The sequence below is a fragment of the Panthera tigris genome, chromosome E2 (assembly GCF_018350195.1).
Source record: "Panthera tigris isolate Pti1 chromosome E2, P.tigris_Pti1_mat1.1, whole genome shotgun sequence".
Lineage (NCBI taxonomy): Eukaryota > Metazoa > Chordata > Mammalia > Carnivora > Felidae > Panthera > Panthera tigris.
The window spans coordinates 50,441,739-50,464,588 of record NC_056674.1 but is presented as its reverse complement, the minus strand read 5'-3'; positions in this window follow the sequence as shown (position 1 = coordinate 50,464,588).

Genomic DNA, 22,850 nt, shown 5'->3' with positions numbered 1-22,850 from the left:
AAATTCAGCCACGGCTTTGATCGGGAATTTTGCGGTTGTTATTGTTCTTTTTGAATTGTTGTAAAAGTCATGGCAGATGGTAATGTTTCTTGAAATGTCTGTTGATACCCGTGTCCTTTCCTCTCCCACCAGAGCGCAGTGCTAGAAAATCTTTAGCACCTCCCTATGATCGGGCCATCTTGGAAATTCAATGGCCCTTCCACCCAAGACCCTCATTTCGTATATGCAGAAAGTAAAGCTCCAACCTGAAACAGCCCTAACTCCCAGCCCAGTGACCTTTCCAAGAGGCCAGTAGGGCCTCCGGGAAAGTGAGCGCCAAAGTCTGGGCAACACTGTGAATTATCACAAACTCTGTTATAAGGACAATCAAGGGGAAATAAAGCAATTTACATTCACATACAGGGACAGGACGCACGCACACAGGCACACACACACGCTATGGCTATATTATGCCTTTATATAGGATATCCACATTTTTGTCTGCTAGGCAGGAGGCTAGGCTTGGGTGACAGGAGAATGGACCTTAGACGTCCTGATGAGAGCCCCAGATGAGGACCTGAGGACAGCCCAGGGACCACCCCACTCCACCGGCCCAGCAATTGGTTTGCGGTTACGACATCCTGGCAGAGGAAGAGTTAAATTTGTTGTCCATATTACACTTTGCCCAGAAAGCAGCCGCTTGTCCTGATGTGACCTTTGTCTCTAGAATAGAAACAATGTTGAGGTTTCCCTACTCCCCTGCAGGCATGTCAAATGTATCATGGGAAAGGACACCCCTCTTAGGCTAATTGTTATGTAACCCAGGCCGGTCACTCAAATGTTGTGACCCTAGACCCGCCCACAAGAAAAAAATGACACAAGCCCACACGCGGGTCTATCCCCTGGCTATTGTCTCCCTTGACTCTCTTTCCTCCAATGAGTGCTTTAATAAAACTTTGCTCTGCTTTCCTTTCCTTTTGCTATCCTATATTCTTTACTGTGGCAGTGAAAAGAACCCAGGCTTCATTTCTTTCCTATCTAAATATATATCTTAGATGTATTTGAAATATATCCTATCTAAAATATGTTCTCTTGGTAACGTATCTAGATATACTAAGAAAATTAGAAGTGGAAATAAATGAATTTACACACATAAGCAATTACTTTATATTTCTTCTATACATGTATATTTATATATGTACATACGCCCCTATTGATATTCATAACAATTAGCTAAAGAACATTGATTGAGAGCGTTGGAGTTGGAATGCGAGGAACATTTGAATCTCAGATCCGCTGCCCGATGGCGGTAGGACCTTGGCCATGTTGTTTCACATCTTGCAGACTTTAAAAAATACCTATTTACGGGATGGGTATGTGGACTAAATGAACGGATGTTTATAAGTGTTTACCACAATGCCCGGTGCGTGCCCCTGAAGAGGTCATTCTCAAGTTGCAAAGAAATGGTCTGTGCACGCGTGCGAGTGCAATGGCCCACACCACCAGGTGCCAGGAAGTAGACCACTGCTTCTTGTGCCTAAGCACCCAACTCCTATCTACCATGAGAGGTCGGTACAAAGGATCTCCTGGTTACAGGTGAGGGCACAAGCCTTAGAGGGGCAAAGAGGCTGGTTCCACAGCGGCTGATGGGGACTGCTCATTTGTACAGCGCCACCGTGCATCCGGAAAAGTGGTTTCAATTTAAGTCACGCAAAAAGTCGTCTTTCAAGCACTGTGCATGTGTTTGTTTCAGTGGCCCGGGCTCTAAAATTAACCTCATTCTTAAAACGCCCGTGTTCCTGAAACACTGGAAGACATTTTAACAAGGCGTTAAAATTTCTACTCTGATAATATACAACTTTGGGTAAAAAGTATCGTGAAATTAAAAACAAAAAACTAAAACACCGGGCACCTGGGTGGCTTAGTCGATTAAGCGTCTGACTTCAGCACCAGTCATGATCTCACGGTTCGGGGGTTCAAGCCCTGCGTTGGGCTCTGGGCTGGCAGCTCAGAGTCTGGAGCCTGCTTCGGATTCTGTGTCTCCCTCTCTCTCTGCCCCTCCCCTGCTTTCATTCTGTCCCTCTCAAAAATAAATAAACCTTAAAACAACAACAACTCCTCTGACTTTCAGATCTGCTTTTTGCTGCACTAAGACATCACTTTTAGGTAGATTTGAAAACAATGATCACCACCGTAAGAAAGAGAAAACAGACACCTGTTGTTTGGAACTTGAACCACACACCGTGTTGTGATCTGATATCTCAATAACCATTAATCAATTTCCAGGCTAGGACCCAACATTTCTGTTCAGTAACTTAATTTAAAAAGTATCTCTTCCACATGCAATATATAGGAAACAAGCCAAGAAACGAAACAAAAATTATCTTGATTTGATTGCCAGCTGGTGCTTTGGACTAAATGGCCAACCACCAAAGAACCGCCATTCCTGTCATACAGAAAAATAAAATGAATCTCTTGCTAAGCTTGCTAATACTTCTGACTGTTGAAAAATTATCCTAAGAAAAAACTAACTGCTACAGTGAAACACAATATCCTCTCAGCCACCATCCATCTGGAAGCTCAGAGAGACAAATATAAAACTGCTGGCAGTAGGGGCTTTGGATTAATACAGCTATTGATACATGGGTGTTAATCACCTTTTCTTGCTGAATTTGATCCCATTCTCAATGCAAATCAAGTGTTTTTGTTTGCTCACACTATTCTTTAAGTGGTGAAGTCTTCTTTGTGTAGTTGTGTTATATGTACGCGTATAACATACCAACACGTATCTACGTGCATACACACATGCATATACGAATGTTCTAGGCGTCTAAAATACATTGTAAAATAAATTGAAAGCCCACAATGAGTACTCTCCGGTTTGCAATTATAATGAATAATTGCTGGTCATTTTCATGACATTATTTATGAGTTATTAATGCTATTTAGAAAAATAGGAGACATGCTTTTGAAAATGGGATTGGGGGTTAGACTGAGGTAGGCGAATCCTTAAGTCATACTCCTGTCTGTGTGCCAAAAAATGTGAACTGTTTAGCAATTTCCCGGCTACCCCTAGTTACTCACACATTTTGAGTATTTAACATAGATTTTTCTCTAAGAGTTGAGCCAATGTGCAATTTCTTGACCCTCCATTTAACCTGAAGTTTCCAAGAAGAGAACATAGCTCCCTTTCTAAAGATTTGCAAACATGGCAAATTCCACGCCAGCCGAGATTTTGAGAGGGGTAAATCTTGTGAGATAGCCTGACTGATTTTCAAACGCCCTAGAAACTACACTAGCATATGGAAGACCAACAGCCCTCACACAGCAACTTGTGTCTTAACACACCTGATGGACCTCTTTAGAACGACCACTTAGCTCTGAAGCTACTTGACCTGTAAAGGTATCCAGCTCCGAAAATTCCACTGCACGCTAACCTTGTTGGTCAACGGTACGAAAAATAAAAGAAGCTCAGTATGGCGAAGTCTTTACAGAAAAAAAAAAAAAAAGCGATCACAATTTTGAAATTTCCAATGAAAAAAATACAAACTCTTGTGTGTCTAATGACATAATTTCACGTTTCGACTTCTTCACAGCTCATTACTTAATCATCTTTGTATTGTAGGGACACCATTAAAGTCAGGTATCAGTCCGTTGTTCGTTAAACTTCTATCTTATTCATGTAAAACTGTATCATTTGGAAGAATGTAATGTAAGTGGATATGTTATTAGCGCTGATGATAACGAACTCTGACAAGTCATGCCGACCTATGGAAATTAAAGCCCAGAACTTCTTTTTCAGAGGAAAGGAATGGAAACGCTCATTGAAGGCATGTTCTACCTACATCTACACGCGGCGTCATGATTGAGGACGGGGAGAGTTTTCATCTCACGTAGAAAGTTGACTCTCTAACCATTATTATATGGTGGAAATGAAATTTCCTAATCTATTTAGCTGAACCAGGTGCTCGTTATCTTTCACATTGATATCTCACGGCCTTCCTTCCCGTAACTACCGCTGTGTTCTCTGCCTACTGTGGGAGAAGGGAGATAAACGTGCTATTCCATGAGAATGACAAAGTATCTCCTATTTATTATATTCAGATAAGAATCTGCAGGAAGAGTAATTTCAAAATGCATATAATGAGTGTAGTCTTGAATTATTTGTATTTTGTCGCAATCTACGGAGGTGGAAATAACACTTGATGGGCTCTGTTCTTTTTTGTTACGGATATTTCCATACGCAGTAATTGGGGAACAAGAAAAAGAACTTCGAAAATTATTTAGCAAGGATCCAGTGCCATGAAGGTTTATGAAATGTCTCAATAACCACCTTCCGTACCAAGGAGCTTAAGTTACTAAGTCGTCTACTAGCACGTAAGGCTATTCTCACGATGGCCTTCACTTCACACACCCACGGGCCCCCAACTGTGCGGGCTTTTAATACATTTTTTTTTCTGCCTGGTCATTTTTAGAGACTTCACCTACTTGTGATAATGTGATTACAATCAAAGACAACTAGTGTGTCAAATAAGAAAACTTTGGAGACGTCATCTTAAATTACTTTCTAATATAAATCGAAATAAGGTGATTAATTTTTTATTTTGATTTCCAAGCCCCTGTTGAGATTGGAAAATGAAAAATCACTCACACAGTAAAACTTTCTATCTCAGTGCAAAGTCTCCCTGTCATAAATCATACAGCAGCATGTAGATGCAAATGAAGCATTCCTTCAAATTAGGATTTCAATTCCTTTCACATTATAGCACCTGCCCATGCATGACCTTCAGAGAGGTTTTTTTTTCCCCCAGAATTTCCGAATGTGACAGGCAGTGTAACATCAAGGAGATGCAGTGTGTTTCTATAGGAATGTGTCAGTCAGCAGAGTGCATATGATCAGCAAGTTTCAAGGTTAGAAGGGAAGGCAAAACTCACTTAGTTCAGCCATATGTTCCGATGCCTGAAGCATCTCCACAGGGTGGCCGACTCCAGAGCTGGGCTGCTTGGGTTTTGATGCTGGCTTCTCCCTTCACTAGCTTTTGGCATCAGGCCAGATACCTAACCCGTTCGTGCCTCATTTTCCTGGCGTGTGAGATGGCAGTGATAGTCACAGAACTGCTCCGTGGCATCATCACAAGGACTAGATGAGTTAGAACACTTAGGGCAGTGTCGCTACCCACCCACCCTTCCTCATCCGCCACAGGGAGTACCTGGTGTTAGTGGGGGGACCTCCAGGGAGCCGGTTATTTGGCGATCAGCAGAGATGTCAAGGAGATGTGCTTCTGTTGGGTCCCAAAACATCTCCTTAGAGCTTCTTTGCTTCTTCTTGTTCTCCTGATCCCGTCCCTTAGATTCACACAGCAAAAGCTGAATCCTGACTTTCCCTGAATTGTCTTCAAATAAGGGAATTCAGCATGGGCTCCAAATTCAGACAGAATGGGTAGGGAATCGGGAATCTACGTGGTCTAGTAACCTAAATCCTCCAATATTGCCTCATGACTTAAGAAACAAAACAAAACAAAACAGAACACAGAGAGGGGCTCCTGGGTTGCTCCGTTGGTTGAGCATCAGACTCTTGATTACAGCTTGAGTCATGACCCCAGGGTTGTGGGATCAAGCCCCGCATCAGGCTCTGTGCCGCGTGTGGAACCTGCTTAAGATTCTCTTTCTCTCTCTGCCCCTCCACCGCTCCCTCACTCTCTTTCTAAAATAAATAACATAGGGACACCTGGGTGGCTCAGTCGGTTAAACTTCTGACTTCAGCTCAGGTCATGATCTCATGGTTCCTGAGTTCAAGCCCTGCATCAGGCTCTGGACTGTCAGCTCAGACCCTGGAGCCTGCTTCGGATTCTGTGCCTCCCCCGCTTTCTGCCATCCCTTCCCTGCTCATGCTTTCTCTCTCTCAGAAATAAATAAACATTAAAAAAAATAAAATAAATAACACAAATTAGAAAAAAAAAAACAGACCAACAGAGAGGGACAACGTGATGTCACCCAATTCTTACAGGTGTTGTAGGGTCAAGTGAATGTAAGTGCCTAGGATTGACTTAATGAAGATGATGTCAATAACAATGATGATGGTAGAAAGATACAGATTCTCATACTAGGTTAAATATTAGGTTACACTAAACAAAGTTGTAATTCTTGGTATATCACTGAATACCAGAGTTTTTACCCCACTGAAGTTTCCCTTGTTCCCGTGGCCCTCAACTGATTTCTGTTGTGGATACATTCTGTTTCCACAGTTCGGACAATGAAGTCACCTTGGCAATATGCTTCATCTACTTCATTGGTGAAAACCCATCTTGGAAAGGTTGCACATCTATCTGAAATTTTCCCCGATACAGAAACATGATATCCAATTATCTACTCTTTATGCTAAAAAAAAAAAAAAAGAAAAAGAAAACTAAAAAACAAAACACACAGCAGCAGCAACAACAACAAAAACCGATCCTTTCTGTACAAACTTCCTCCAACAGAACCACATTTCTCCCCACGTTAGTCAGGATTTTGTTTTCATGGTACAGTGAACTATTTTTCCCTGAATTGTTTTTACTGTGTGTTTTCTAAGCAGGACTAAGGATGCTGATAAGACAAAGTAACACATCATCTGTCACTAAGAGAATTATGACCGCCTTGTAACTTCATTTGTGTCTCCACCATTCATCTTCCAATCTGCAAACGGCCAATCATCCCTCTACAACAGAAATGTTTCCTTCATTGATTAAAATCTTCATTGCCCAACGTCACCTACAGAATGAGACGTCTTCCCAAGGCACCCAAAGCCCTCTCTTATCATATTTCTCACCAAGTTTCTTTCTTTTTGTTAAGTTGCTTGTATCTTACACCGCACGTCTACCACTAACTTGGAATTTACCCAATTATTTCATGGTACCTTGTGCCTTCCTATCATACCTGATGTTCTGGCGGCATGGAAACACTGCCACCTGCAACTCCACTTACACACACGTGTGTGGGCGTGTGTGCACACGCACACACACGTCGTTTATCTTGAAAACTCTTTTTCAAGTATTTCCTGTTTCCCTTCTTACCGCTTCTGCGCTGTACTTTCATGGATCACACTGGATCCAGTTTTCTGCTTTACCTCTCTGTCTCTGTGAGATCGTGAACCGTGGGGTCTATTTTCTGCTTTTGTGTATCTGCTGTGACGTAGACCAAAACTTAGAGCAAATATGCCGTAGCACTTGCGAATGTGGAATCAGTCGCCAAATTGAGTGAGTTGCCATCCATCCCCCGCGCCCCCCCAAACAAGGGTAACTTGGAACCACTTTCTAAATCCAATTCATCAGTATCTGACTCAGTATCTGTTTTGAGGAACAAATTAAAATGCTTAGAATAGTAGTTGGCATTTGGTAAATATTCAACTCGTGCCAGTTATTAAGTATTTTTAAATCACAGGGCAGTATACACAGATAGGAACAGAATATAAATTAAAACTAAAAATTAAGCCAGCTAAGCTCTTGACATTTAAATTTTTATGTTAAAAAAATCAAAATAGGGTGAAGTCCTCTTTTTCCAACCTTCTTCCTATTCTCAATGATATTGTAAATGATAAATTATTCATTACGTGAACCATTTAGTAAGCATTCAATTTGTACTAATCACTAAGTATTTTTAAATAATTGAGTAACCATTTTATGTATAAAATGATAGAGTGTTCCTGATATTCAAGAATAAAAATATTCAGTAAATTTCCAGAGAGGAATAGCAACACACATCCAAGTTGGGATACCTGAATTATATTCTTTCTATCATCACCCTCAAGGTTCTTTACATTGAGGTCTTTAGCTATAACGTCATATGGTTTCTAAGGGACTAAGGTTATTTTTTTCTTAACACTAGGCAGTTTATTTTTAAACTTTTATTTAAACATTGGTGTTTAAGTGAAATTTCCTTAGTTTCACCTGCTTATTTTTCACTTAAAGTAAAAATATATATCGAGATTTGTATTAAACATATGTATAAACATTTAATTTAAAAATACACTGAGCATAAAAAGCAGGATTTGCTTCCTTGCTCCTGGGTATGAAAAAAAAAAAGTTCTGCATTGGAGACAAAAAAAACTTTTTTGACAACCAGATGATAGACCATTGTTGGCAGTTCCTATTTTCTATCATTTGTCTTGGTTTTCATTAAAAATACAGAATGTGATTTATTTTTAAAACACATGGTTTCCAGGGAGCCTGGGTGGCTCAGTTGATTAGGCATATGACTCTTGATTTTGGCTCAAGTCATGGTCTCACCGTTTGTGAGCTCAAGCCCCGCATGAAGTCTGCTTGGGATTCTCTCTCTCTCTCCCTCTCTCTTTGCCCCTGCTCTCACTCTTTCTCAAAATGAATAATCTTTAAAAATGTTAAAATATACTTTTTTCCATAAACCTATCATCTATTTGTGTATGTGCTCTTAAAAGCTCCCAGAATGAGTTTCACCAAAAGTAAACAATTTTTTTTGGATTGTTAGACTTAGGGAAATGTTTTAGTTTTTATTTGTATACTTTTGTTGTCGTTGCTTGAATTGGAGGCATTTGTCATTAAAAATAATGGCAGGCAATAGTCTCTAAATGGAAATTTCTGGATTCTTTTTAGTCCCTCCCCCCAATCTCTGTGAAAATATCCAAAAACCAACAAAAGGTCAGATTGGATGGGTCTGCTCTACATATCAAATCCTTCTAAAGATCCTAAGATTGAAGTTATGTAAGCAACTTTATATAATTTTTAGAATTCATATATCCACTTGGCATCTATTATAGAAACCCAGATGGCATTAAAAAGAAGAGGAATTTTCCACATTTTTAATGCCATTATGGTCTCCCTACCATAAAATTGAATCAAGGAATAAAAATATTCATTATGTAGTGAGAGCGTTTATGTAATATATAATTGTGAAAATATTATGGAAATTGCTGGGTAGTCAAATGTAAAAGGAACTTCTGTGTTTGCCTGTCTAAAAAAAAAAACACAACTGGACCACATAAGCTTGGGCACTCTTCATACTTTGCCACAGGCAAAATCCAGTACGGCAATCCTTTTTATAGGTGCTTACGGTAGAAAACACATTTTCAAGAATCAAGACAATTAGCTAAACACTCCAGAGGCAGACAATGTTGGGGTGATGCTGAGTGGCTCTGCTCTGGCTGTCATTTCAAAAACAGGAAAGAGATAACATTATTTTAGTTTTTAATAGCTGGTTAACATTTGGCTCGTGTGCGTCTGCAGACAGCAAAGATCAACTTCATTTCATCTAACTACATCTGACTCCAGGCAAGGACAAGTGGATCGATTCTCTGTATGATGGAATGCTAAATCAGGGCCTCAAAACTGGTTGGCCGCGATATTAAACCATAAATATCCACTTGCTTGTAGATGAGCTTCCATTTCGAGCCTATCCACTAATGCCTCTCTGCCTTTTCTCCATTTCTCTCCTCGAGGACTGGTAGACTTTGTAAGCACCTGCCCACCCCGCACACCACAGAGCAAACACAGTCGACCAAACAGAAAGGCGTCAGCCAAGGTGAAAATGAACGAAAAGGAAAAATTAAAAAAAAAATGGTTTCAACCATTTAAAGGAAAACTGCACCAGGGGTCTGATTTACCCAGGCAATCATGCCTTCCTTTCTCTCTTCATCATCAACGTATGGATCCTAGCCTAGAATTGTCTGGTAGCCACAGAGAGACGAAAACAAAAGTAAAATAGAGACGATACAATTTTTCATTTTTTTTTAAAGTTTATTTGTTTGGAGAGCCTGGGCACGTGCGAGCAGGGGAGGGGCAGAGAGAGGGAGACAGAATCCCTCGCAGCCTCCATGCTGTCAGCACAGAGCCCAATGTGGGGCTTGATCTCATGAACAAGCGATTTTGACTCAGGTCATGATCTCAAGAGTCACACACACTTAACCAACTCAGCCACCGAGGTGCCCCAAGAAGATAAATTTTAAATGCTGTCAGTAATTTGCGTGGTAGTTTCCATCAATGTCCAACACAGACACAGAGATTTGGTGCCAGAAGTTGACAAGCCCTAGCCTCTTAGGTGTCTCAAATAAGTGAGTTCAAATCACTTCCTAACTAAATCCTTGGACACAGCACGAATTCCCGCTAAAATTGAGTTTTCCCCACATCCCACTTGGACACCATCATAATAAATGATAATAATAAAGGTGCCAGTTTTGTTGTGATTGTGGGGACTGAATAGAATGATGCGTATGGATTTCTCAGCAGAACCCCAGGAAATAAGCGTGCTGGGTGAGAAAGATTCATTCCAATTACGTTACATACAAGCATTCTTCCACAAAGGGCTCCTTAAGTCTCAACTCTACCCCTCAGAGAAGGCTGAAAGCTTATTAGAATGTTTAAGTGCTAATTCCCACATCCCAGGGTCCAAGCACCTTAGTCATCCCGTCTGATTGACAGATTCAATTGGAGCCTCTGCAGGAAGTTTTTAGCAACAAAACTCCCAGGATTCTGGGGCGCCTGAGTGGCTCAGTCAGTTAACCATCTGACTTTGGCTCAGGTCATGATCTCACAGTTCGTGAGTTCAAACCCCACAGTGAGCTCTGTGCTAACCACTCAGAGCCTGGAGTCTGCTTCAGATTCTGTGTCCCCCTCTCTTTCTCTATGCTCTTCCCCTGCTTGTGCTCATTCTCTCTCTCAAAAATAAACATTAAATGTGTGTGTGTGTGTGTGTGTGTGTGTGTGTATATATATATATATATCTATATATATATATAGATATATATATATATCTTCCAGGATTCCTAAGCTTAAGTAGTGTTTATCGAAGCTTAAGGAAGAGCATGATGAAAAGGAAAAAGTCACTATGTCCCCCATTCCCTTTGGATCCTGAAGACGATGAGAGCTGTTGCCCTCTACAGGGAAGACAGCAAAGCCAAGATCACCTTCCAGGATGTCTGGGCCACAGCAAAGCCCCTCCCGAGGATTGCCTGTGCCGTCCAACGCAGCTTGCGATGGTCCCCATCCTCGGTTCCGGATTCCTGCAGTCACCTCAAACTGGCCCCTCTGGCAGTGCCTCTAGTGGCACAAATTTCCTGGAGGACCCCGTGTCCCCTGTTTACCCAAAAAGTACTTGGCTTTCAGAATCGGTAGCTGTCTATGCACCTGTCCATCCCCCCTCTCTGAGAGCAGTGAAGAGCAGTGAAGTAGGATCTCCAAGAGGGAGAGCACACCTCTACACTAGGATTTCTTCAAAAACGACTTCTTTTTTAAAAAAAAATTTTTTACATTTATTTTCGAGAGAGAAAACGCAAGTGGGGGAGGGACAGAGGATCCCAAGTGGGTTCTGCACCGACAGCAGCAAGCCAGAGGTGGGGCTCAAATTCACCCATTGTGAGCTCATGACCCGGACAGAAGTCAGGCGCTCGACCAACTGAGCCACCCAGGTGCCCTTCAAAAAATGCTGCTTAGCGAATCTGGTCGATGCTGCATGAAACCTCTTTAGGTTGACACACAGCTCAAGTAAAACACCCGCTGTCCCCGGTTCCTGTTCTTCTGGGCCTCGTGGTAGCACCCAAGCGCACCGATCAGGCTGTCATTTCCCCGCTGCCTTGATGACAGATCGAAAGGAAATTTTTATTTGCCTGGACAGAGCTGTGTGCGTAGACACTCAGCATCTTCCTGCAGGAACTTACGTCTCTTCCCTTGGGCTGGGTACCCCCTTCCTACAGACGCTTGGGCCCTTCCCAAAGTCGTGTTTAGACCAGGCACTGAGGACTTTTATGACAAGGGACAGCCGTAAGTGGCTAACTCGGGCAAATACATAGAAATGTCAAGACCTTGCTTCTTCTGACATCTGAAGCACCAAAGAAATCTGTTTAAAAGATATTAAGGGAAAAACTGTTTGATGGGGGAGACATAACGTTTGTAGGTTAATCAGATGGATGCTGTGTAGGAGCTGAATTGAGTCTCTGTGCTTGCATTCTTTTCAAATGTGCTTAATGTTAATATAAATAATAAGTGTTGATAGTTAGATGCTATGTTTTGCTTTTTCTAATAAAATTTTTATAGTGGAAAGGCCATTATTACCTGCCTAATGTGTTCATCTATTCTCTTGATTTCCCCACACACAGAAGTAGCCTTCGCAAAATGATTAATAGTTTTTATGGTCACAATTAACTGTAATTGAAGCCATGCAGCTCAGGGAGAAAAGAGCAGTCCCTAAAAGGCAGCCTTAAAGCCCATAAAGAGACAGGAACATAATATGTATAGAGTCCACTTAGACTTCTAGTATGAGGATTAAAGCTCATTTTGTGGTCACTGTTAAAAATACAATGCTGTAAGCATTCACTTTTAAACAAGGTTTAAAAGCAGAGGCATGCTGGAACCAGCTTGTACCAGCTCACAAGAAAGCCACGTCTGTGAATTTCTTTTCAACCCTAGAACCATCCGGGAGTATTTACACCCCGGAAAGTGGCAAAAGCTATCAATCGGGATGGGGTTTCCCTTTTCTTTTGTTTCCTTCTCTCTGAGAATCTACCAACACACTCCTACTTAAAAAAGCAAATTTGAAATGTAGTTAAAACAGAGCTACTGCCAGAAAGATATTTGGGGATAAAAATTGACCCGATAAACGCAACAATTACCTGAATAAACCACTGCTTCTCAACCCTTCCTCTTTCTGACTTTATTCATTATCTTACTACCTACCAACTATGGTTCCTACAAGTAATATTTTCTCCAACACCCCCCTAATAAATTTCCTGTTGCCTCCCTGTTTTATACTTTTATCATTCTTCTCCAAAACCTGCCATTTACTTTTGCTGATATTCACTTCTTAGCTTTGTCAATAACCACCCATGATCACTATATACCTCAGATGCCGGTTCCCCTAGATTTCAGAAAGCGAGCTTTTCATTGAGAGCCTCAGTCTTAAAATTTCAGCACATCGTGAATGAGAAAATTAGCGGTGCTGGTAGCAGAAAGAGCAGAGGACTGGGGATAACAGCAACCTTAGAAGTAAGTACTGCGTGGGGCACCTGGGTGGCTCAGTTGGCTAAGCATCAGGTTATGATCTCATGGTGAGTTCGAGCTCCTCATCAGGCTCTGTGCTGATAGCTCAGAGCCTGGAGCCTGCTTCGGATTCTGTGTCTCCCTCTTTCTCTGCCCCGCCCTTACTTGTGCTCCGTCTCAATCTCTCTCTCTAAAATAAACAAACATTAAAAACATAAAAAAAAAAAAAAGTAAGTAGCACACGCTGCTTTCTCTACACTGTGCCAAGGGCTGATCTTAAAACTTTTCATTTACTTTTTAAAATCAATCCTGTTTAGCACCAGGTATGGTTGTAATTGTCTCCCATTTAAGAGGGGTTATACTTTTTGATGAGGTCACACAATGACTATGCGGCAGAACAAAGATTTCAACTCAGTTTTTATTTCTTCTTCCCCCAGCATTCATGATCTCTCGTGATCTGATTGGGGAGATGTGTTAATGCCTGGATTGGGTATGGTTGAAGGGCACCTTCGAGCACTCTAATATGCAAGAACGAAGGGTGTGTAAAAAGAAAAAAGGAGGTGCAGTTCATATTGAAGAATGACAAAATAGATCCTCAATTAATCAGACGAGAGAAAAAACATTACGGAGGTGCAGGCATTTATGTAAAAAGATGGACTTTCTAATCAGAGTCCTGGATCAGAGTTCAGACTTCAGAATTCATCGTGGCTCTCTTGAACTTACTGACAAAAACGATTAAAATGTCTGATTAAAAATTGGGTTTAGGAATGCCTGAGTGGCTCAGGTGGTTAAGTGTCTGACTCCCGGTTTCTGTTCAGGTCATGATCTCATGGTTCGTGGGACTGAGCACCTTGTCAGGACTCTCATTCTCATTCCCTCTCTCTCTCTCTCTTTGTTCCTCCCCTGGTCATGCTCTCCCTCAAAATAAACTTAAAAACATGGGTTTCCACAGTATGGAGCTTCCCCCCAAAATTAAAAATAGAATTACCATATAACCAAGCATTTGTACTACTAGGAATTTATCCAAAGGATACAAGAGTGCTGATTCGAAGGGGGCACATGCACCCCAGTGGTTATAACACCATTATCAACAATAGCCAAATTATGACAAGAGCCCAAATGTCCATCAACTGATGAATGGATTAAGAAGAGGTCATATATATATATATATATACACACAATGGAATACTACTTGGCGATAAAAAAGAATGAAATCTTGCCATCTGCAACAACATGGATGGAACTGGAGGGTATTATGCTAAGTGAAATAAGTCAGTCGGAGAAAGATATCCTATGATTTCACTCATAGATGGAATTTGAGAAACTTAAATGATCATAGGGGAAGGGAAGGAAAAATAAGACAGAAACAGAGGGAGGCAAACCATAAGAGACACTTAAAGACAGAGAAGAAACTGAGGGTTGATGAAGGTGGGGAAGATGGGTGGTGGGCATTAAGGAGGACACTTGTTGGGATGAGCCCTGGGTGTTATATGTAAGTGATGAATCATTGGATTCTGTTCCTGAAGCCAAGACTACACTATTATCTAACTTGAGAATAAAAAGACAAAAACAAAAACAAAAACAAACAAACAAAAACCAGGTTGAGCCTTGAGCTCAGTGGCAAGAAAAAGCTGCCCCAAAGAATGAACAGCCAATGGTCTAATTAGAAATCTGGATCCCCATATTAGATCATTTATTTGGAATTTTATTTAACTGTGTGAAATAAACCACAGACATCTGTGGTTCAGTGATTACTGGTGATCCCCAGAGAAGAGATGTACCCAAAGAGCTGTTAGAATTGCCTGGGATGAGAAAGCTCTGAGCCAGTCTACATTCTCTGTCTCGAATTGGGATCACATTCTCCATGGGGTACCTCGTCGAACCGGAGTTAAATATTACATGAAATTCTGGAGTTGTAGCACTCAGCACACTGTCGCTCGTCTCCCTTAAATTTTAACACCCACAAAGTCAAGAGTGTTATCAGTCTTGCAGATCACTTTATCTGTGGTACTTAGTACAGTGCCCCAGTGAACCAGTTTTGAATGAATGGATGAATGAATGAGGATTGTGGTGGCCACAAAAGTCCTGTCTGCCATTCTGTGGCAAAACCCACTGTGAGTGATCACCTAGACCTCTTTATACTTCTAATTTCAATACCACTTACTAATCACAAATTTTTTTTTAATTTTTTTTTTAACGTTTATTTATTTTTGAGACAGAGAGAGACACAGCATGAACGGGGGAGGGGCAGAGAGAGAGGGAAACAGAATCAGAAGCAGGCTCCAGGCTCTGAGCCATCAGCCCAGAGCCCGACGCGGGGCTCGAACTCACGGACCGCGAGATGGTGACCTGAGCCGAAGTCGGACGCTTAACCGACTGAGCCACCCAGGCGCCCCCTAATCACAAATTTTTTAAGGAAAGTTTAAACAACACATACATTGTTTCCAAACTAAGTTCATATTCTCCTGGCCATTTATAACCATAATGTACTTTTTGACAAATCATGGTATAAATTATTGATAGATCCTCAGGACCAGATTTTAATTTCAACCAGATTAAAAACAGATCAAATGTTATAAATGAATTAGTGGCTTTAGAAAATGAACTTTCCCTAATTCCATTCAATTCTTTTTGACCCCCCAATTTGACCCCATCTTAGCTGTCTGGGCTCCAGTAAGAGACACTTCGGCAGTATTGTTGGCTCACATAAATGCTGCAGGGTTACTTCTGGAGGAAGGCAGCACAATTATTAAGGTATATAGGTAATCACTGGCAGTGATATCTTTTTGATTATACAGATCAAACACACAAAGAATCAGTAAAACCTTGAATGGCGAGCATAATTTGTTCCAGCAAAATGCTTGTAATCTAAAAGCACTTGTGAATTTCAAGAACCATTGTCTCACTTGTGATCATGTGACGTTCAGCATCATATACTACTCGTGTTGCAAGACATCACTCGCTCATCAAGTTAAAATTTATTAAAAATGTTTGCTCGTCTTGTGGAACAAGTTACTCGCAATCTAGGGTTTTACTCTAATTAGCATGTTAAAATCCTGCTATGGATCGTTGACTCAATGGTGCATGCAAGTAAGGAGTAGAGTGGTTCACACAAAGCATGTTGCAAAATTTGGCCCTGCACAATTTGAGTTGGATTACATAGCCATCATAAAGAAATTCACAAGGCTGGTCATGGTAACCAGTAAAATTGATATATGTACAAATTCTCCATCATGAAACAAATTTGTTGTATAGCCACACAGAAAAGGTCTTAGTGAAAAATACTTTAAGTTATAATCAAAAAGGAAAAAGTGAAATAATTTTACATCACTGTATGGAATATCAATCAATGAAATAAATTGCATTAATGAAAGAAGCTCTAGAAAAGATTTTTCTCGACAAATTCTGTCAACACTGGTATAATTATTATGATTTTATTTATAAATATAGATGCAAGTTTCAGGAATGAAGCGATCACTTCATGCAGAGATACATAATATCTGTATTCCTGTTCTTAGAAACAATCTTAACTATATTCTTCATTTTAGCCGAGGACAGCAATATTCTTAACTATTCCGACCTGTTGCCGCATAAAGTAGGCCTACGTACTTGGCCAATACTGCTGGGCTATCTCAAACTTTCAGAAAGTACCAGTGCTCCAGTGTATTGCATCATTTATGTGACAGTTGTTTAAATTCAATGCCAATTATGTTATTGAAAGGTTACTTAATAACACATGTGGTCTTCTCTGTTTCAGTGGAATAACTCAGATTTGTTCAGAAAAAGCACTCAATTCGCTCAATCCATCGATCTGATATTTCAAAACACATTTTAAAAGTTGGTTTTGTAAATTTACTTCGAGAACTTCACAATCTCAGCACTCTCCTCAGGGATCTCGGAAGCCATTGGGTTCTGTGACGTGCTCCTCAAAACCTGATTTACTGGCGACTGTCAGCAACGTTTCCAACCCACACAAATAACCTCCCCATGAATCACTTCATTAATGTGATGCTACATCACGTCTATCCAAAAAGTTTTGTAAAAATTTAAACCTGGCTCATTTTACAAAGAAGTTGAATGAAGCAATTTGCTCCAAATCACCAATTTTTAAGATTCCATTGTTTTCAGTCATCTCTACACCCCGTGTGGGGCTCAAACTCACAACCCCGAGATCAAGAGCCGCATGCCCTTACGACTGAGCCAGCCAGGTGCTCCTAAACTCACCTTGTCTCTTAATGACAAGAGTCCTGGAATTGAGACATGACGACTCTTAGTGATGAACTCACTTCAAGAAAACTAATTACATACTTTAAGTTTATAATCTTTTCAACTTTCAATATACCTGCCAATAACTGCTAATTGATTTATAAATCATTCTTGTTAATCTTAATCTTCTGTTTTCCATGGCACACCTTCAGATGATGTCACTGTGGAATTCAGAATTGAGCAGCAACTTTGAGCATGCAAGAAGGATCTTTAAAAAAGAAAAACCAATCAAAGCATTTAATGTGCCCACTACTGTCTCCATTTTGGAAGAAATTAACTGACCTTCTATATCTTGTTTCCTTTTCTCACATCATTCAAAGAAAGAGAACTCAGGGTGAGCAGGTCAATTACATCAGATTGTGAAAACTCAACACTGCATCCTATGTCATTCTAACATGCCCACCACTTTGTTCTGGACTGTGGAGAGGTGTTGGCACTCCACTTATTTGGAAGCCTATCATTTGATCAAGGCTCCACGGTTCCATCGAAGAAAAATATTAAGATCAGCTCCCAACATTTTTACGAGAATGAATTATGGGACAAAGTGTGCCCGTCAACGAATTCGGTCCTATTCAGTTTCATATTGCACGTGCATGCACCACACACACAGTCTCAAGCACTTACAAGTTCACGGCTGTCCACACATACTCCCAGTTGTGGTTGACATAATCGCAATGTCCTGAATCTGCTTTGCTGTGCTGTTTCCTTCCCCGCCCGGGGCACAGGGCTTGTACTTCATCATTGAGAACAGACTCCGGTTATTGACTTGGAGGCAGTGAGGGAGAAAGTTTTATCCCACAAGGTACCTGCTTTCAGTAAGGCCTTCACTTGGCCTCCAGACCAGGGAAAGCTAATGTCCTTTGGAAAGCAGGGAACTTTGAAGATAAAAAGGCCTTGTATTTATCCACCCATGTATCCCCCGGTGAGTCAGAGGAACTAATTTTTTCCCGTACCTTTAGTTTTGTTTGTGGATCTGCGCTCTTATAACCAGAGCCTAAGCCTTATTTCCAGTATGTGGTTCTTTGAGGCTGCGGGAAGCCTCAAAGAGCCTCAAAGGCCTCAAAGCCCCAGTTGAGGTCCTCTGGATTTCACAACAATTTCTGTCTTAAATTGGCCGTCAACTGCCCTGAGATTGTCACATCTTTCTATAATTCTGTCAAAAGCCATTCTACTTCATTATTCTGAGGTATACCAAGAATTTCTTAGGGTAGGTACGTGAGCTAGTATCTCCTTCTAAGTAAACTCAACCCTGCGTGCTAGGGACTGGTACCACCTCACTTAAGGACCAGTGATGTCATCACTGTTACTTTCATTCAGGAGGGCAATCCAAATACTCAAGTCCATTTTGAAGATTTATATCTTAAAAATATTTCTAATACAAATTGTCACAACCTGGGAAAACAGAGCCTGAGGAAAGGACTCAGGTTGCTAAAACGTTCCTTGGGTGGTATAAGCCCAGAGAAGAGGAAAGGAGGGAAAAAGAAAGTGAGGCCAAAGAACATGTTCTTCAATAGGATGCGGATGACACAGGCCATAGGATGCTCATTCAGCACTTGGGAATTCTCCACAAGAGTTACAAGGACGAATCTCACATTGGGGAAGAGAATAGAGGGGAAATTTATCTACTTGGCTCCTTTCTGTCTCCCATTTACTGTTAAGTTTTCCATTTTTAAGAGATAATGCCCGTCAGACCCAAACAAAAACCCAAACCTCATACCCTAAGGAGGGATACTTCCCCCTGCCCCCAATTTCAGAAGTCTGGCAGGTGAAATGACAACCAAGAAAAAGGGAGAGCAGAAAGCATTTGTGGGAGTCTGATAAAGTCAATGAAGGTTTTGTTTGCCAAGGGTCCACAGTTTCCACTCATTTCAGTCCACTCAGGCACCAACCCCCCTCGTTAAAAGTCCCAGCAAGCAATGTGGGGCATCCACTTCATCCATGAAAAAAAATAGGTTCAACACAGAGACACCATTCATGCCCATAGGACCTTACAGTTCAGTTGAAGAGGAAGGGGATACCAGAATTAAGAAGGCTTGTGGCTTTAGGTGGAATATAAGAGTGTAGGTGTAGAATAAAGGGGTAGAGAGAAGTCGGAGTTGCTTTGTTAAAGAAAATTCTCTGAGAGATTGGATATGTTTGGTCTACATTTCTTTTAAAGCCAAACTTAGAACCACAGCTTCTGTCTCTTGTAGGTCTGATCCCTCGATCCCTCATACTATGTATATGGCCCAATGCTCTGTCACAGTGCATCGATGTGACCAATTACAGCCAGCTAGTTAACTCAGCAGAATCCAGAAGACACGTGATTGACGCATCTTCAAGTTACTTGAAGGTTGACATAGCTGGATAGATCTAACTCACTTGTTTTTGATCATCTCAATAATTTAGCTACCATGAACTGTTTCCACAGTCTTTTTTTGTTTAAACATTTATTTATTTTCAAGAGACACAGAGCTTGAGTGTGGAAGGGGCAGAGAGAGAGGGAGACACAGCATCTGAAGCAGGCTCCAGGCTCTGAGCTGTCAGCACAGAGCCCGACGTGGGGCTTGAACCCACAAACTGTGAGATCATGACCTGAGCCAAAATTGGCCGCTTAACTGACTGAGCCACCCAGGTGCCCCAACTGTTTTAACAGTCTTAAGGACAGTCATAGGTATCAACGAGTGCAGTTATTTGTAGAGAATTTTTAAGAATAAAAACTTGAAGGAAAATAGATAGGCAATTGACAGAAATGCTCATGCCAGGAAAAGCATTATCTTCACCAGTTATGGAACTGGAATATTTAATTCCCACTTTTAATCCAGTAGCAATTAGCATGGAATGCCATTTATCGATTTGAATTTATATTAAAGTGTCATAATACTATTAATAGACAAATTGCTTTCCAAATGGATCAAGCACACAAAGACAATTGCTTTCGAAAAGCAGCTGCATAACGAATGAGGCAAAGTTTCTTTCTCATGCTACTTCTTTAAAATCTTCTCAACAAAATGGGCTTTATTAACGTTTTGAATGTACAATATTTGAAAACGACAACCAACCAGACCAAGATGAAAAGCAAATGCTAATGAAAGACATGTATATATTATGAAAACAACTGTAACACTTTAAAATCTTTTTTTTTTTTTTTAGAATAGGCTCTGTGCTGCGGAGGTGGGGCTTGAACTCATGACCCCCCAGATCATGACCTGAGCTGAGATCAAGAGTTGGATGCTTAACTGACTGAGCCACCCAGGTGCCCCTAAAATCATTTTGAATACTAAATGTTGTAGGCTTCAGTTTTACAGAATGACTCTACACACACACACACACACACACACACACACACACACACACACGCCCTTTCCCCTATAAATGTGAATCAGAAATCTTGACTGTACTTAATAAGGGTAACTCATCAAGGGACATGCTTTCTCGGGGTTAGTTAAGAGGTAATTCCCTTTTTACAAAACCAACTAATGTCAATAGAGAAACATCACATACCTATCTAACACTATGGGAGTTAAATATGTCCCCAAAGATTACCTTTGTGTTTTCTACATGGCAACTACATGCCAATGAGGCTAAAACAAGTAATGCACATGACACGTGGTATTAAGGTGCCACTCTGTTATCTAAGCTCTTTTTTTCCTCAACTGATTTTCAACAGCTCTTGGTCTGATTTTTGCCACCGTTGTATGATAATGACTTAAGGACTAATTTGGGACAATTTAGTTAATGGAAATATGTGGGTCTTCTCTCAGAGGTATGCTTTTAAGCCTTACTTATATTTAATTAGTATAAATCTTCATTGGTGGCTTATACATGCAGGATATTTTCAGCCCCTTCCATTTTCTGTTCTCTGCGATGAGATTTTCCAATCCTGATGACCCTCCCACAATGGTTTAAAAACTTTTATTTCTATATTTTAATCAAGCTTGTTGTCATTGAAAACAACTGAATGACAAAGCCTCCCAGCAAATTCATCCAGAGTGTGGGTTTTTAACCACATTTAGTTTAAATTTTGGCAGTCTGGGGAAGTCGGTGGGCTTCGTTTCAGAATACTGATAGAGAGGTATCCCAGTATTTGATGTACATGTATGTTTACTGCATTAAATAACAAGTTTTATGGCAGTCTAACTACTGTAATTTCTAGTCATGAATATAAACTATTTTGAGAGCTGTATGACACCATAATGTGACATGAAAATATCTGATTTCGATTGGCGCGAATCACAGGTACCATTAACACTGCTATAGTTAGTTGTCAACAACTGGAACTAATGGAAAGGCCATGTGATTTCCACGAAGTCAGTTCCGATCCAGTTTTCTTCATCATATCCATCCAAACACTGCGAGAGCTCCATCAACAGTCCCCTAAAATGAAGGGCCTTTCCACCGCATTTTCTAAAGAATAAAAGACCTTCCATCTCCCCTATGTTCACGCGTGAATGTTCATAAAGTCCCGATCTCAAGTGGCGAAGTCCTGAGGAAGAATGTGTATGATAAAACGCCTTCTGTTTACGCAGACTCTAGTCCACACGGCACCGAGACGACGGGATAAATACCATTCATGGAGCATTTTCAGAAATGCAATGCTTTGACCACAAAAATCAATATATCCTTCCATATTAATGTAGGTGTAACCACTCAATTATAGGTGTACCTATTATGTAAGTTTTAGTGCAAGTCGAATGGACAGTGCTAGTTGTCTTTTAAAATCAACATTATCTTTACAGTCCCAATTTTCTAGTTTTCCCTAAGTACTTATATCATAAAAATAATTTAATAAAAAAAAAATAATAACCAGGCAGTGCAAGTGAGTTCATCAGTGTTACCCAGCTTTGAATCATTGAGCTGTATTTCGTTTGAACACACATTCATCAAATTGGCTCCGTATGTCAACTCAGGGAGCATTAACTTTAACTTCCGCGTGGACAGGGGATCCTATAAAACCATCGCTGACAAGGTAGTTTCACAGCTTTTTTTAATGGGAAACTGAAAATCTGATTTAAATGCATACCGGAGAAGCTTAGTTTTATTGAACGCGTGGGACACACAGCACATCCCCTTCAGCCTAACATCAGACGCAAGTAAAAGCAAAGAGAGAGTTCTAGATGTTCTGGAAGCTCATGATTATTCATAATTCTTTTAATTCCATGAAATACACAGTTTTGAGTAAAACAAGCTTTCATAAGCAGCTTGTTAAATCTTAAAGATCATGTGCACGTGTGTGCGGTGCACGTATTCAGATGTGTGCTCGTGTGTGTGCACGGGAGCGCCCACGCGGAGTCTAGATGTGCAGGCTGGGTTTAACTGAGTGCAGATGTTGGTCAACTAATGAATACACGTGTGAGTAGATGTGTTTCTGTGAGCCCGGGGAGGCACTTGTAGGGGACACGGAGGCACGTGGGAAGGGTGTTCCAAGAGGGACCTGTGAGGAATGTGGGTGAAGATTTGGGGACTCAGGAGGGACACGTGTATGCGGACTGGGAACATAAGGCGGGGGAGACTGTAAGGAGTACAAGGATTTGGGAACACGGACGGACACAGGGGGAAGGTGGGAGTCCTGAACAGGGACATGCTTTGTTTGGGTGCGGGTACAGGTGGGTGCTGGGATTCAGGGCTCGCCTAGCCTCAGCAGCG